Source organism: Loxodonta africana, chromosome 13 (genome assembly GCF_030014295.1).
Source record: "Loxodonta africana isolate mLoxAfr1 chromosome 13, mLoxAfr1.hap2, whole genome shotgun sequence".
NCBI classification, from domain to species: Eukaryota; Metazoa; Chordata; class Mammalia; order Proboscidea; family Elephantidae; genus Loxodonta; species Loxodonta africana.
Window position 1 is genome coordinate 87,175,411 of NC_087354.1, and position 13,450 is coordinate 87,188,860.

The window sequence follows — 13,450 nt, forward strand, 5'->3', positions numbered from 1 at the left end:
TTGTATCTTCATTTGGGAAAGATTTTGATTCTTTAATTTGGGGAGTTGTAGAAGCAATCATGGTCTGCTTCTTTATGTGGTTTGATATCGACTGCTGTCTCCGAGCCATCTATAAGACATTGTAATGATTTATTTTATATTCACTCACTGAGCCTTATCTTGTTTTGTTTTCATCCACTATACGTAGATGGGCTGCTAGATTGTGCTGTGTTGATTGTTGTAGCCTTTGAATCACTTATGTCCTATTACCAGGTGGTTTGGGCTGTTACCAGATATATTAGCCTAAGAGTCCATTCGCTATTCTTGAGTAGAATCTGATTTTGGGTTACCAAGTGTGTGGTGTAGACTGTCACCTATTCAGTTAGAGGAGTAGTGGTGATAGTTGTGGGCACCAGGTTCTAGTGGCAGCAGGGGGTCACACTCCAGGGGAGGCAGGATGCTGACAGGCTTCCCCCAAGTGCCAGTGAGGTAGGTGTGTCTCTATTCCTAAAGCACTTTGGTGGGTGGGCTCTGCAGCTATACCTTAGGAACCCAATGCATGTACCTCTACAGATTGGTAGATGTCACTATCCTCAGACCCCTATGGCAGGAGGCTAGGTGGTTTGGGTGGACTTTCATCTCTCAGTTTCCCTTTGTGGGTCAGTGAGTGTTCTGTTTAATAGGTAGAGATATCAGACCTGGGAAACTTGTCTTTCCAGTAATCTGCTAAAACAATTACAGTCAGATCCCTATCAGAAATGCCTTTGCATTATAATAGCCACCTTGTTCCATGTAGTTTGAAAGCCCAAGGCTGTGGATCTCATATGCTTGGCTGGAGCTGGTTCTGTATTTTTAGTCCAATTTCAGGATGTCAGGGAAGGATTTTTGGTCCCTGTTTTTTTTTTTTTTTTTTTTTTAACTGCTTCTCTCAGGCCAGGAGAATGTGTTAGGAAAAGACAAAAACAAAAACAACAACAACAAAAAAACAGAGCACTTCACTCTCTGGCTCAGGAAATTCCAATGTTAATGAAGCCTCCTGGGAGGGGGAGGGGAGGGATCCAATAGATAGGAGAGAGTAGCACCCCGGAATATAGATGAAGTTACTTATCTTGCTTGGCGATGACTGTTTTATCTGAGATTCCCGAGGGGTGTGTAGCCTGTGTGTGTTGGCTGGGTCAAGATTGACCCTGAGGGTCAGGCCCGCATCCTGTGCTTGTTCTGTCTCAGAAGTCGTGGTTGGTTCCTCCACTCCCAGTCCAAAGCCCAGCGCCAAGGCTCCCCGGCTGGAACGCCGCACTCCAGGCTCTAAAACCAGTCGCTGCCTCCCGGTGACTTCTCCTGTCAGCCGCATCGCTGCCCTGCCTGCATGCACTGGCTGGGCTTCCCCTGAGGTCACTTCTGGGGGCTAAGGCTGCGTCCCGTGTTTGTGCAGTCTCAGGAAGCCGTGCTCAGCCCCTTGTGCCCAGTCCAAAGCCCAGCACCAAGGTTTTCTGACTGGGACGCTGGCTCCAGGCTCCAAAAACAGTTGTTGCTTCCTCGTGGTTGCTCCTTCCAAGTCTCTGTCACTCAGGTCAACTCTTTAGATCTATGGTTGATGGTCAGTGTTAGTAGATTGTCATGTATGTGGTCGATTCACTTGTTTTTTCCTAGTCTTTGTTGGAAGAGGGATCCGAAGTAGCTTCTACCTAGTCTTGCCCTGCCTCTACTTTTTTTTTTTTTGACCTAAACCTCAGGCTCTGATTATTATGTCAGATTATTAAATATAAGTCTCCTCCATTTTTAAGGCACTTCCAGGAGTAAAGTTAGGTACATTGGAGAGCAAAATAATAACGTCCTAAAATATTTAAAACTAGAAAGTAATTTAGTTACATTTCAAATAATTTTTTCATCTATATAAACACTTCAACATTTTAACTGACTTACAATCTCATGGAGACATATTTTAATTTAAAGTTTAATTAATTGCATAAAGTATACGTATAAGATTTTTTTTATATACATATAAGATTACACAAAACTTAAAATATAATAATATATATAAAATATGGGGACATAATATTTCCCTACTGCATCTAGGGTGTATATACAGCATAGAATACCTTGGTTAAAAAATGAAACACAGAATCTAGATGCTTTGTTTATATAATTTTATCTGTTCGTTTGATTAGAAACACATGGATGTGAGACTACAATAGAAGATTCCAGTTAGAATAGGTAAAAATGTAGAATGAAATTCAAATTAAAAAGAAAAAAGACCAGCCTTACTGGTCTGAAAGGGACTTGGAGGAACTTCTGAGATTATTGCCGTAAGACAGCCTTCTAACCTAAAACTGAAGACACTATGGGAGGCCACCTATCAGGCAAATAATAGATGCGGCTGTAAAATACGCAATAACACCCATGAAGAATGTGCTTCTTAGAACCATCAACTGTAAGACACCAAAAGGGGAACATTTGCCCAAAACCAAAGATGAGAAGGCAGAGAGGGACAGAAAAACCAGACAAATGAAAATAGGAACCCAGGGAGGAAGTGGGGATAGCTGACACATTTTGGAGATTGCAACCAATGTCAGGGAATGATTCATGTATGAATTATTGATTTGAAAACTAATTTGCTATGTAAACTTTCACCCTAAAAGACAATAAAATGTTTAAAACAAAACAAAGCTATTTTGTTTTAAACTCAGGAGTATGATTAACCCAACTGTGGGCATTTGAGGTTAAAAAAAAATAAAAAGGCCTGGTCTCTTGACCTTAAAAAAAAAAAAAAAAAAGCAAAGAAAGAAAGAAACACATGGGTATTTGTGGTGTAATAATCTAAGCAAATGATTGAGAACAGTTTAAGGATTAGATATAGCCTATTAGCCATTGGATTACCAGTTGAATATCTGCCTTGGGGATTTTGCTTCAGAAAATAATATTTACAAAGATTATTTTGTCCCAGTGTATTATAATTTTGCTTTATTTCTTAGAAGGAAAAAAAAAAAGATTTTTAGTGATTGCCCTAATTTTTTTTGCCAAATGCTGTTAAAGACTCATAGTTATCTTTTTTCCACCTTTTTTCTAGAGATTTACGCAGACACTGGTGATTCAGAATGACTTAGGTACTAACCGGAAATTGACAAGGTGAAAATGATGTGATGTCTTGCTTTACTTAATTTATTGAAAGGAGAGCTAAGGCGTTTTTAACTGCCAACTTGATTTTTATTGCTGCCTTTAAAATTCTTTTGAGTGCTTCCTGAGAACAAAAATTTGTTCTTAATTCCTTCTTTCCAAGACATTTTTTGTTCACACCTGGAAACGGGGCTGGATTAAGGCATGTAAGGGCCCTAAACGCTGATAATCTGTGGTGATCTCTCCTCTGCCTACTCACGCATTTCAACGGATATGTGAGTTATATACGTGTGTGTTGTTTTATATATATATTTATATAAAATTAAAAAAAAATTTCTGTCTAATCAATTCTGACTCATAGTGAGCCTATAGGACAGAGTAGAACTGCCCCATAGGGTTTCCAAGAAGAAGCCAGTGAATTCAAACTGCTGACATTCTGACTAGCAGCTGAGTTCTTAACCACTGTCCAACCAGGGATCCATATATATATGTGTGTATGTGTGTGTTATATATGTGTTAGCTATCCATGATGTAAGTTCTTTTTAAATACAAATATAATATTATTTAGATTTAAAAATGGTGTTGAATGTAAAAATGGCATATACTATTTTAACAGAAATGAGATGTACTTGATTATAAAATTTTTAGTGGATGCTGGGTACTCAGATTTTTACTATATACCACATTTTCTACAAAAAGAATATCCCACAACAAAGAAAATAAATTATTGAAATTAGTTGCTTCAACAGTCAATGTACAATTCTGTTGCTCTGCTAACAATGAAAAATTGACTTTCATCAATTTTGTTTACGAAACATAGGGAATAACTCTGTACATAAATGTCATACAGTTACAACGTATCTTGACTGAATTCATTACGATGGTCCACTTATTTGAGTTCCCTTGCTTTTGCGGGTCTTCTGGAATTGGAGTTCCCATTGGTTGTTTACCAGGATGTGTGCAAGAGCATACAGTTTCGTTTGTATCATGGCAAAGGTCATTGCTGGCCCCCCCAGCTGGAGTTGCTGGATCAGCAGACATAGATGAACAAGACGGTTCTCTCAAAATTGATCAGAGATCTGTTACCAATTAATATAATTCATTCTTGCCAAGTACCTACTCATGTTGGATTCAGTTGCATATTAGGTGAATGTAGCAAGAGTTAGATTCAACAGCCCATCCCTACCTCTTGTTTATTAGAAAGAAATAGGAAGAAGGACCCAGCAGTCTACTTCTGAAAAGAATTAGCCAGTGAAAACCTTATGAATAGCAGTGGAACATTGTCTGATATAGTGCTGGAAGATGAGCCCCCCAGGTTGGAAGACATTCAAAAGATGACTGGGGAAGAGCTGCCTCCTCAAAGTAGGGTCAATCTTAATGACGTGGATGGAGCCAAGCTTTCAGGACCTTCGTTTGCTGATGTGGCACAACTCAAAATGAGAAGAAACAGCTACAAGCATCCATTAATAATTGGAACTGAGAATACACGAAGTATGAACCTAGGAAAATTGGAAATTATAAAAAATGAAATGGAATGCATAAAGAACAAATCTCTCTTGAAAGAAGTACAAGCGGAATGCTCCTTAGACGCAAGGATGGTGAGATTATATCTCACATACTTTGGACATGTTACCAGGAGAGATCAGTCCCTGGAGAAGGACATCTTGCTTAGTAAAGTAGAGGGTCAGTGAAAAAGAGGAAGACCCTCATTGAGGTGGATTGACATGGTGGCTAAAACAATGGGCTCAAGCATAGCAACAATTGTGAGAATGGCGCAGGGCTGGGCAGTGTTTTGTTCTGTTGTGCATAGGGTTGCTATGAGTTGGAACTGACTCGATGGCACCTAACAGCAACAACAACGTACTCCCAAAAGACTCACAGAGATAAGAATTTGCAATTATTGGGGGGGGATGGAGGGGGCACCGTAGGAGATTGATATCAAGGAAGTTGTTGAAGCGGTAGGGGCCTCATCACTTAACTTCGAATGTGGGCACCCTTGTGAGCCAAAGTGAACATAATTCCTGATCAGCACATTCTCATGCACCGGAGCTGGTATAAATTTCATTTAGCTCCCTGTCAGTTCTGTTCCACTGCAGTGTTCCTTTTTCCTTGTATCCTGTCTTCTTGGCATCTATGAGTCTTTGTTTTCAACAACTGGTGACCCTGTTTTGTTGATGCTATAAGCAGGTGCTTACCTTGCTTACTGTGTAATTCCTCTCTTCCTAGGTATTATTTTTGTTGTTGAATGGGATTTTTAGTGTCTTCTTATCATTAGCTGTTAAATGTGCAAGTTATTAACAAAGAGTGATGGACTACATACAGCCATATTAAATCTACTAAAATGACTGTGTTAATTTTTGTGCCCTTGGATTTCCTACTAATGTGAAAGAAATAAAAACATTGGATACATAAGGTATGTTTAGTAAACAGTTTGTTGGAAATCTTAGATGCAAATAGAGATTAAAAATTATCAAAAATAAAGTTGTAATCAAAAAGGCTAACAATAATAAGTGTTGGTGAGGAAGTGGTGAAATTTGAACTCTCAAATATTGCTGGTGGGAATGTAAACTGGTGTAAATAATGTGCAAAACAGTTTGGTAGTTCTTCAAAATGTTAAAGATAGAATTATCATTTGACCTAACAATGCCACTCCTAGGTTTTGGTCAATAAAAATATATCTCTACGCAAAGACTTGTACAAGAATATTTATAACATTATTCCTAAAAACTGAAAACAACCTAAATGCCCATTGTCTTAGTCATCTAGTGCTGCCATAACAGAAATACCACAAGCGGATGGCTTTAATAAAGATAAATTCATTTTCTCACAGTCTAGTAGTTTACAAATCCAAATTCAGGGTGTCAGCTCCAGGGGAAGGCTTTCTCTCTTTGTCGGCTCTGGGAAAACGTCCTTGACCTTAAGCTTCCCATGGTCAGGGAGCTTCTCAGGCACAGGGACCCTGGGCCCAAAGGACGTGCTGTGCTCCTGGTGCTGCGTTCTTGTTGGTATGAGGTCCTCAACTCTCTGCTTGCTTCCCTTTCCTTTTATCTCTTGAGAGATAAAAGGTGGTGCAGGCCACACCACAGGGAAACTCACTTTACCTTGGATCGGGGAGGTGACCTGAGTAAGGGTGGTGTTACAATCCCATTCTAATCATCTCAACATAAAATTAAAATCACAAAATGGAGGACAACCACATACAGCCTAGCCAAGTTGATACGCACATTTTTGGGGGGACATAATTCAATCCATGATACTCATCAACAGATGTGTGATTAAACAAAATGTGGTGTATCCACACAATATAATATTAAATGCAATAACAAAGAAGGAAATACTGACACACCCTACCACAAATCACAAAAGACCACCTAAGGTATAATTCTATGTATATGAATAGTCCAGAATAGAAGAATAGGCAAATCTATAGACAGAAAGTAGATTAGTGATTGCCTAATGGCAGCAGATGAGGTGTGAATGGTAAAAATTTTGAGGTTTTTTTTTGAGGGGGTGAAAATCTTCTAAAATTGGACTATGGTGATAGTTACACAATGTTTTGTGGTACCCTTGTGGAGGGCAGGAACAACCTTCTATGCAGCATTGTTTCGTGTGTTAAAACTAGTGATGCCATACATACCAGGGAGATAGGAAAAGGTTTATTACTCACATAATAGGACCCTCTAGGGAAAGCAGTCATGCGCAAGTCAATCCAGATGCCAAGAGCAAAGCCAGAGAAGAGACTTTGGCTTTTATAACATGTAGGAGGTGGGGCCAGAGTGAGGGGTACTGCTCATCAGCCAGGGTTTGCATGGTTTGAACTTCGAATCAGTGCCCAAGGAGGGATGATAAAGGCTTTCTTATTCACTTGCTCAAATGTGGGTCAAAAGAGGAAGGGAGAGGAATAGGCCTTGAAGGGTATCAGCAGGCATACATCAAAAGTGAAATTTTTCTCTTTATTAAGCACAGTATACTGTGCATACTTTTAGTATATTACTCTGTAAATTAAGGAAACCATTGATTTGTACACTTTGGGTGAATTTTATAGCATCTCACAAACTTTGGACATATTATCAGGAGGGACCAGTCCTTGGAGAAGGACATCATGCTTGATAAAGCAGAAGGTCATTGAAAAAGAGGAAGACCCCCTATGAGATGGACTGACACAGTGGCTGCAACAATGGGCTCAAACATAGCAACGATTGGAGCATGGCATAAGACAGGACAGTTCTGTTGTCCATAGGCTTGCTATGAGTCGGAAGCAAATTAACATCTAACAGCAACAAATGCTGTTGTTGTTATTGTAGGTCAAGTCAATTCCAAATCATGGCAACCCCACATGTGCAGAATAAAACTGCTGTGTAGGGTTTTAAGGCTGTGACCTTACTAAAGCAGATTGCCAGCCCTGTCTTCTGAATTATCTGAGTGGATAACAGCTAATCTTTCAGCTAGTAGTTGGGAGCTAAATTGTTTGCTTCAGCCACATCTACTAAAACTGCTTAAATAAAAAAGATCAACAAACACCAAATGTTGGCTAAGATATAGAGCAAAGAGAAATGTCACACATTGTTGATAGGAACATGAAAAAATAAAAACACTTTGGAAAAAGTTTTGGAAATTCCAATTATTAAACATCAATTTACCATTTAACCAAGCAATTCCACTTTTATATATTTTAATCCAAGGGAGATAAAAACATATTTTTTACAATAAACAAAACAAACAAAAACTTACACGAGGATGTTCATAGGTGCTTTATTCATAAGAGACCAACATTTCAAACAATCCAAATGCCCATCAATGTGAAAATGGATAAACTGTGGTATATGTGGAATTCTTATGCACTCCTGGTGTTGCTGTTGCTGTTAGGTGCCATGGATTTGGTTCTGACTCATAGCAACCCTATGTAGAGCAGAATGAATCATTGCCCTGTCTTGCGCCATCCTCACAATTGTTAAGCTTGGGCCCATTGTTGCAGCCACTGTGTTAACCCATCTGCTTGAGGATCTTCCTCTTTTTTGCTGACCCTGTATTTTACTAAGCTTGATGTCCTTCTCCAGGGACTCATCCCTCCTGAAAACATGTCCAAAGTATGTGAGATGAAATCTCACCACCCTTGCTTCTAAGGAGCATTCCAGTTGTACTTCTTCCAAGGCAGATTTGTTCATTCTTCTGGCACTCCATGGTATATTTAATAGGTATATCCATTTGTTCAAATTATAGTTTAGATTTGTGTGATTCAACATACATTAATTTTACCTAAAAAAAAAAAACAAACTACAAGATGTAATAAGTAAGGGAACTTGGAGTTGATACAGATATTGATGAAGGAAAAAATTGTAGATTTCAGACCGTTTTGAAGCAAGGTGTTGGGTACATGAAGTTGTATTATACTATTTGGTTTATTTTGTATATGTTTGAAATTTCCAGTAAAGTTTTTTAAAAGAGTTTGATAGGCAAGGATGATAATAATGGCTGAGAGACCATGGTGGTTTCCAAAATTGCATGTAATGTGGCCGACAAGTTTTCTTCAGCTGAGAATGTATAACTCGCTCTAGTGAGTTAGAGGTTTTATTATTGTGAGAGAAAATGACAAAGTTTAAACACTTAGATGAGGAAAGCTCATTTAGATAATCCCATGAGCATATATGACTAGTCTAGTAAATGATTAGTGCGGTTGAAAAGAGGTACAGCCCTCACCTAAACACAGGGTGTACTGCCATGGGATGTCTTAGCTCACGCCTCTACCTATATTTGTACATTTTTAGAGGATACATTTAATATGATTTGTTATTTACAATTGCATAAACTTGTGAAATACATATGACTTCAGTTTTTAACTCACTAGACTGTATTTATAAACTGCAGTTGATTTAAAATAGCAAATACTTTACTCATTCATGTATACACCTTTAGGCATTGGCAATGACGTGCTCAATTATTTTTAAAATTATAGGTTAAGTGAATCATTCAGGAGAGTAGCATACATTTGTGGCAGATCTAAGACTTGACCTGAATTTCTTATTTCAGGTCAATACTATGCTAAAAACATTCTCTTTTTTTCATGTTAGTAGGTAACAACCACATTTTTTAAGGTAAATATCAACTTCATGGGAAGATATAAAGGTATTACTTTAGAAAATTACCCTACATGAGTACAGATAGGTCTTTTAATATTTTAGGAATTCATAATCTTACTTCAAAGTTCAAATAAATATGTGTTTGATCATAGTATAGATGTAAATATATGTTCCACCATTTGAACCAGGTGTTTTATGTGACTGCATTTTTTTTTCAGCTTCTTTTTTTGACTGCATTAAAAAAAATTGTTATTAGATTTTGCTTTGTTTTCAAAGGATCAGTGATCAAATTGGGAGTATAAGATGAAAAAGAACTTGTTTTCTTAGATTTTGAGACAGCCTTCAGTTCATCCTCAGATAATCCATCAAAAGTAATCAACGCGGATTTCCATTCCAAATAGACTACTAAATTGAATCAGAATGTTAGACCTTAAAGTCACAACTCATGGAGATCAGATAATATAATTGAATCACTAAATTAAGCCAGAGTTTAATCAACCATATTTCTATATAAAGTCTTCAGAATTCAGAGTTATAAGTGCTAGAAAATAAAATTCTATTTTTCAAATGTAAAAAACAAAGATGGAAGTAACAGCATTGGTAAATATTAAGACACAACTCAACAACAATGCAGAAACAATTTATTTTTTAGAAAATATAACACCTCAGTGTTACTTGCCTTTACATCTTCCACTTCATCTTACTCTCCAGCACCCACTCTCAGAGGCTCCATCCCACTAACCTGACAGATCATGTTAAAATATTTGTAACTTTGAGATAATTGTGTTTGGTTCTGGACAAATGAAGGAAGGTTCTGAATCAAGTAAAGCTTAAAAGAATTGGAGAATAAATTGTAACTGAAATTGACATGCTGTTATAAACCAAACCGACTGCCTTAAAGTAGGTTCTCTTAGTGACCCTGTAGGACAGAGTAGAACTGCTCCACGGGGTTTCCAAGGCTGTAAATCTTTATAGAAGCAGACTGCTACCTCTTTCTCCTGCTGAGCAGCTGATGCATTGGAACTGCCCTTTCGGTTAGCAACCACTGTACCACCAGGAAAGAGAAAAAGATGCTAATTAATATTCAGTTTACAGAAGCCAATGTCCACTTCCTTCTTTCAAAATGTTTCCAATTGTCTGTAACTCAAAGTCTATCATCATTAAAATAGATATTACGACCTTTAATCCTTCACTCACCTGTCAGCCCAAATCATTGCAGAACAAACCTCTTACCCTGGCTAAATCCAAACCTTCATCTATTCTGCAACTTTACTATCTGCATGATTCTCATGCACACACACACAGAGGACTCAATTTAGATTAACAACTCATTACATAAAATGAGCTCTATGCTTCTTTGTTACTTTTGCCATATTTTTTAATCTAGTCATGTGGATGATGCTTTCAAACCTAAAATGTCTTGTAAAATTTCAACATCCCCTTTCCCATACCCTCAGTATCTAGTGATGACTTTATTTCCTATCCCTAAGAAAACAGAAACAGTCCGAAGAGAATTTTCCATACGTCTACAATTAGTGTTTCAAACGATAAAGCTTTGTTCAAAATACTCAGTCGTATCTCATGTATTAATGAGACAGAAGTTTATAATCCAACCTGGGGCCAACTTCTCCACCTGAATTCTAGGTCTCATCACTTTTTATCTATTTAAGAACATTATTTCAACAATAATTAACAATAATCCCTTCTCTTTATCCTATCATGAATTCTTCCTTTTCTATTGATCATTCCCATCAGAATACAAATATTCTGATGTTTCTTTTAGAAAAAGTAAAACTAAACTAAAACCACCGTAGAATTTGCATCTTTCCTAGGTGTTAACTTATGATTCTCCACCATTAAGAGAAGAACTTCTTGAAAGTGTTGTCTGAGCTCACTATCTCTGCCATTTCTTTCTGAGCCCTGACAGCCAGCGTTCTCTCCTATGGCCTCTCAGCTCCTGCCAAGACCACACATGGTGCTAAATCCAGCGGACAATTATTAGTCCTCATCTTGATTTGTCAGCATTAGTGGACAAAGTTAATCTCTCTGTCCTTCCTGAAACCCTTTCTCAAGTGGCTTTTGGGAAACTACTTTCATGGAGCCCTGGTGGCACAGTGGTTAAGACTTCGGCTGCTAACTAAAAGGTTGGCAGTTCGAATCCATCAGCCACTCCTTGGAAACATTATGCGACAGTTCTACTCTGCCCTATTGGGTCTCTATGTGTCAGAATCGACTTGACGATGACAGGTATTCTCTCTTAGTCACCTACCACAAAGACTGCCCATTCTTTTTTTTTTTTTGGTTTCTTTACTTCATTTGTCTCGTTCTCTCAAGACTCAGAATTCTGATGTCCTCTCCTCTCTCTTCACTTATACATTGTGAATTTATCCAGTTCTTCAGCTTTACATATCATCTTTGTGTTGATGACTTACACAAAATATCTACAAGCAGGACATCTCCCCTCAACTTCAGATGCTTTCTTGATATCCCTACTTTTAGTAGGCACCCCTAACTTAAGTCCTCAAGCTAATTTTTTTTTTTTATTTCTACATGAAAATATGTCCCTCCCATAATCTTACCTCAGGAAAGGGACACTTAATCCCTCCAGTTGCTCAGGCCAAGCAAGTGAGAGATATATAATATAAACTTTTCTCATACCCCTCAGGAAACCCTGGTGGCATAGTGGTTAATAGCTGCATCTGCTAACCAAAAGGTTGACAGTTCAAATCTGCCAGATGCTTCTTGGAAACAGTATGGGGCAATTTTACTCTGTCCTTATAGGGTTGCTATGAGTTGTAATCAACTCAATGGCTATGGGGTTTTTTTTTTTTTTTTTTTTTTTTTTGATAATATCCCTCATTTAATCTGTCTACTGGTGATGGTACCTTTAAAATATCCCAGAGCCTGAAACCTTTTTATCCAATCCTCTTTCATCCTGGTTTAAGTCCCTGTCATCTCTTCCCTGAAGTACTACCTTTCTAATTGGTTTCCCTGCTTCTCCTTCCCTTTCCTACAAGTCGTTTTTAACACAGCAGTAAAAGTGGACCTTTAAAAATCTAAACAAATTATGTCACTATATGCCTCACTGGTGCCTCAGATCCCTCCAGTGGCGTCTATTCTATTTCATTCAAAATAAAAATCAAAGGCCTGCATTTTATGAACCCTCACTCCTTCCCTGACCTCAGTGTTTTTACTTCCCTCACCACTGGTCACCGTATTCTAGCCACACTGATTTCCTTGAAGTTCCCTGATTATGACAAGCATACTCTCATTTCCTTTGCATTTTCACTTTATAACAAATGCTATTTTCTGTCCCTCTGTCTCCCAGCTTTTCATGTCTCTCTTCCAATATCGCCTTATCACTGAAATCTTTCTCCTATACTCTATATAAACAGTAACTCTTCCCTTTATTCCCTATCCATGTTCATAGCTTTATTTTCTGAATAATACTTTACTACACAGTGATGTCATATTTTACTTATTATAAATGTTCCTTCTACAAGATTTAACTCACTGAAGGCATAGACTTTGTTTTATTCATTGCTTAAAGCCACTGGACTTCCAAAAGCAAAGGCATCATGAATGTACAATGCACTAACTAAAACCCGGTGCCATCGAGTTGATTCTGATGCATGGGGACCCTATAGAACAGAGCAGAACTGCCCCATAGTATTTCCAATGAGCAGCTGGTGAATTTGAACTGCTGACCTTTTGGTTAGTAGTCGTAGTGCTTAACCACAGTGACACCAGGGCTCCACAATGTGCTAAGGCAGGGTTATAATGTGTGAGAACTATGAATTTAAGAAGATGGAGAATTTGTGAAGAGGCAGAAGAGGGATAAAATGTAAAGGCAAAAGAGGAAGATACAGAATGTTAAAGATAAGCAGGAATTCTTAAAGTAAAATGATTATGTGCAAGTACACTAACTTTAAAAACACTACTTTTCAAAGTTACCACTTACTAAATATATGGCCTTGAACAAATGAGTTAAATTATTTGTACCTCAAGTTCCACATTTGATAAATATGGATAAAAGCTATCACATAGTGTTACAAATGTTAAATGCATTATGCTTGAAAAATGATTAGCAACATGTTGGCACGTAGCAAATGATCATTAAATGGCAGCTGAAAAACACAATTGCAACAAGCTAAATAAGAAATCAAACCAAATAAATGTTCCCATATTTAAAATGTCTTTCAAGGGTTAGCCCTGTCTCCTAGAATGAAAGAGGTGTCTTCGTTGCCTTCTTTTTCTTTTGTTCTCTTACAATATACTGG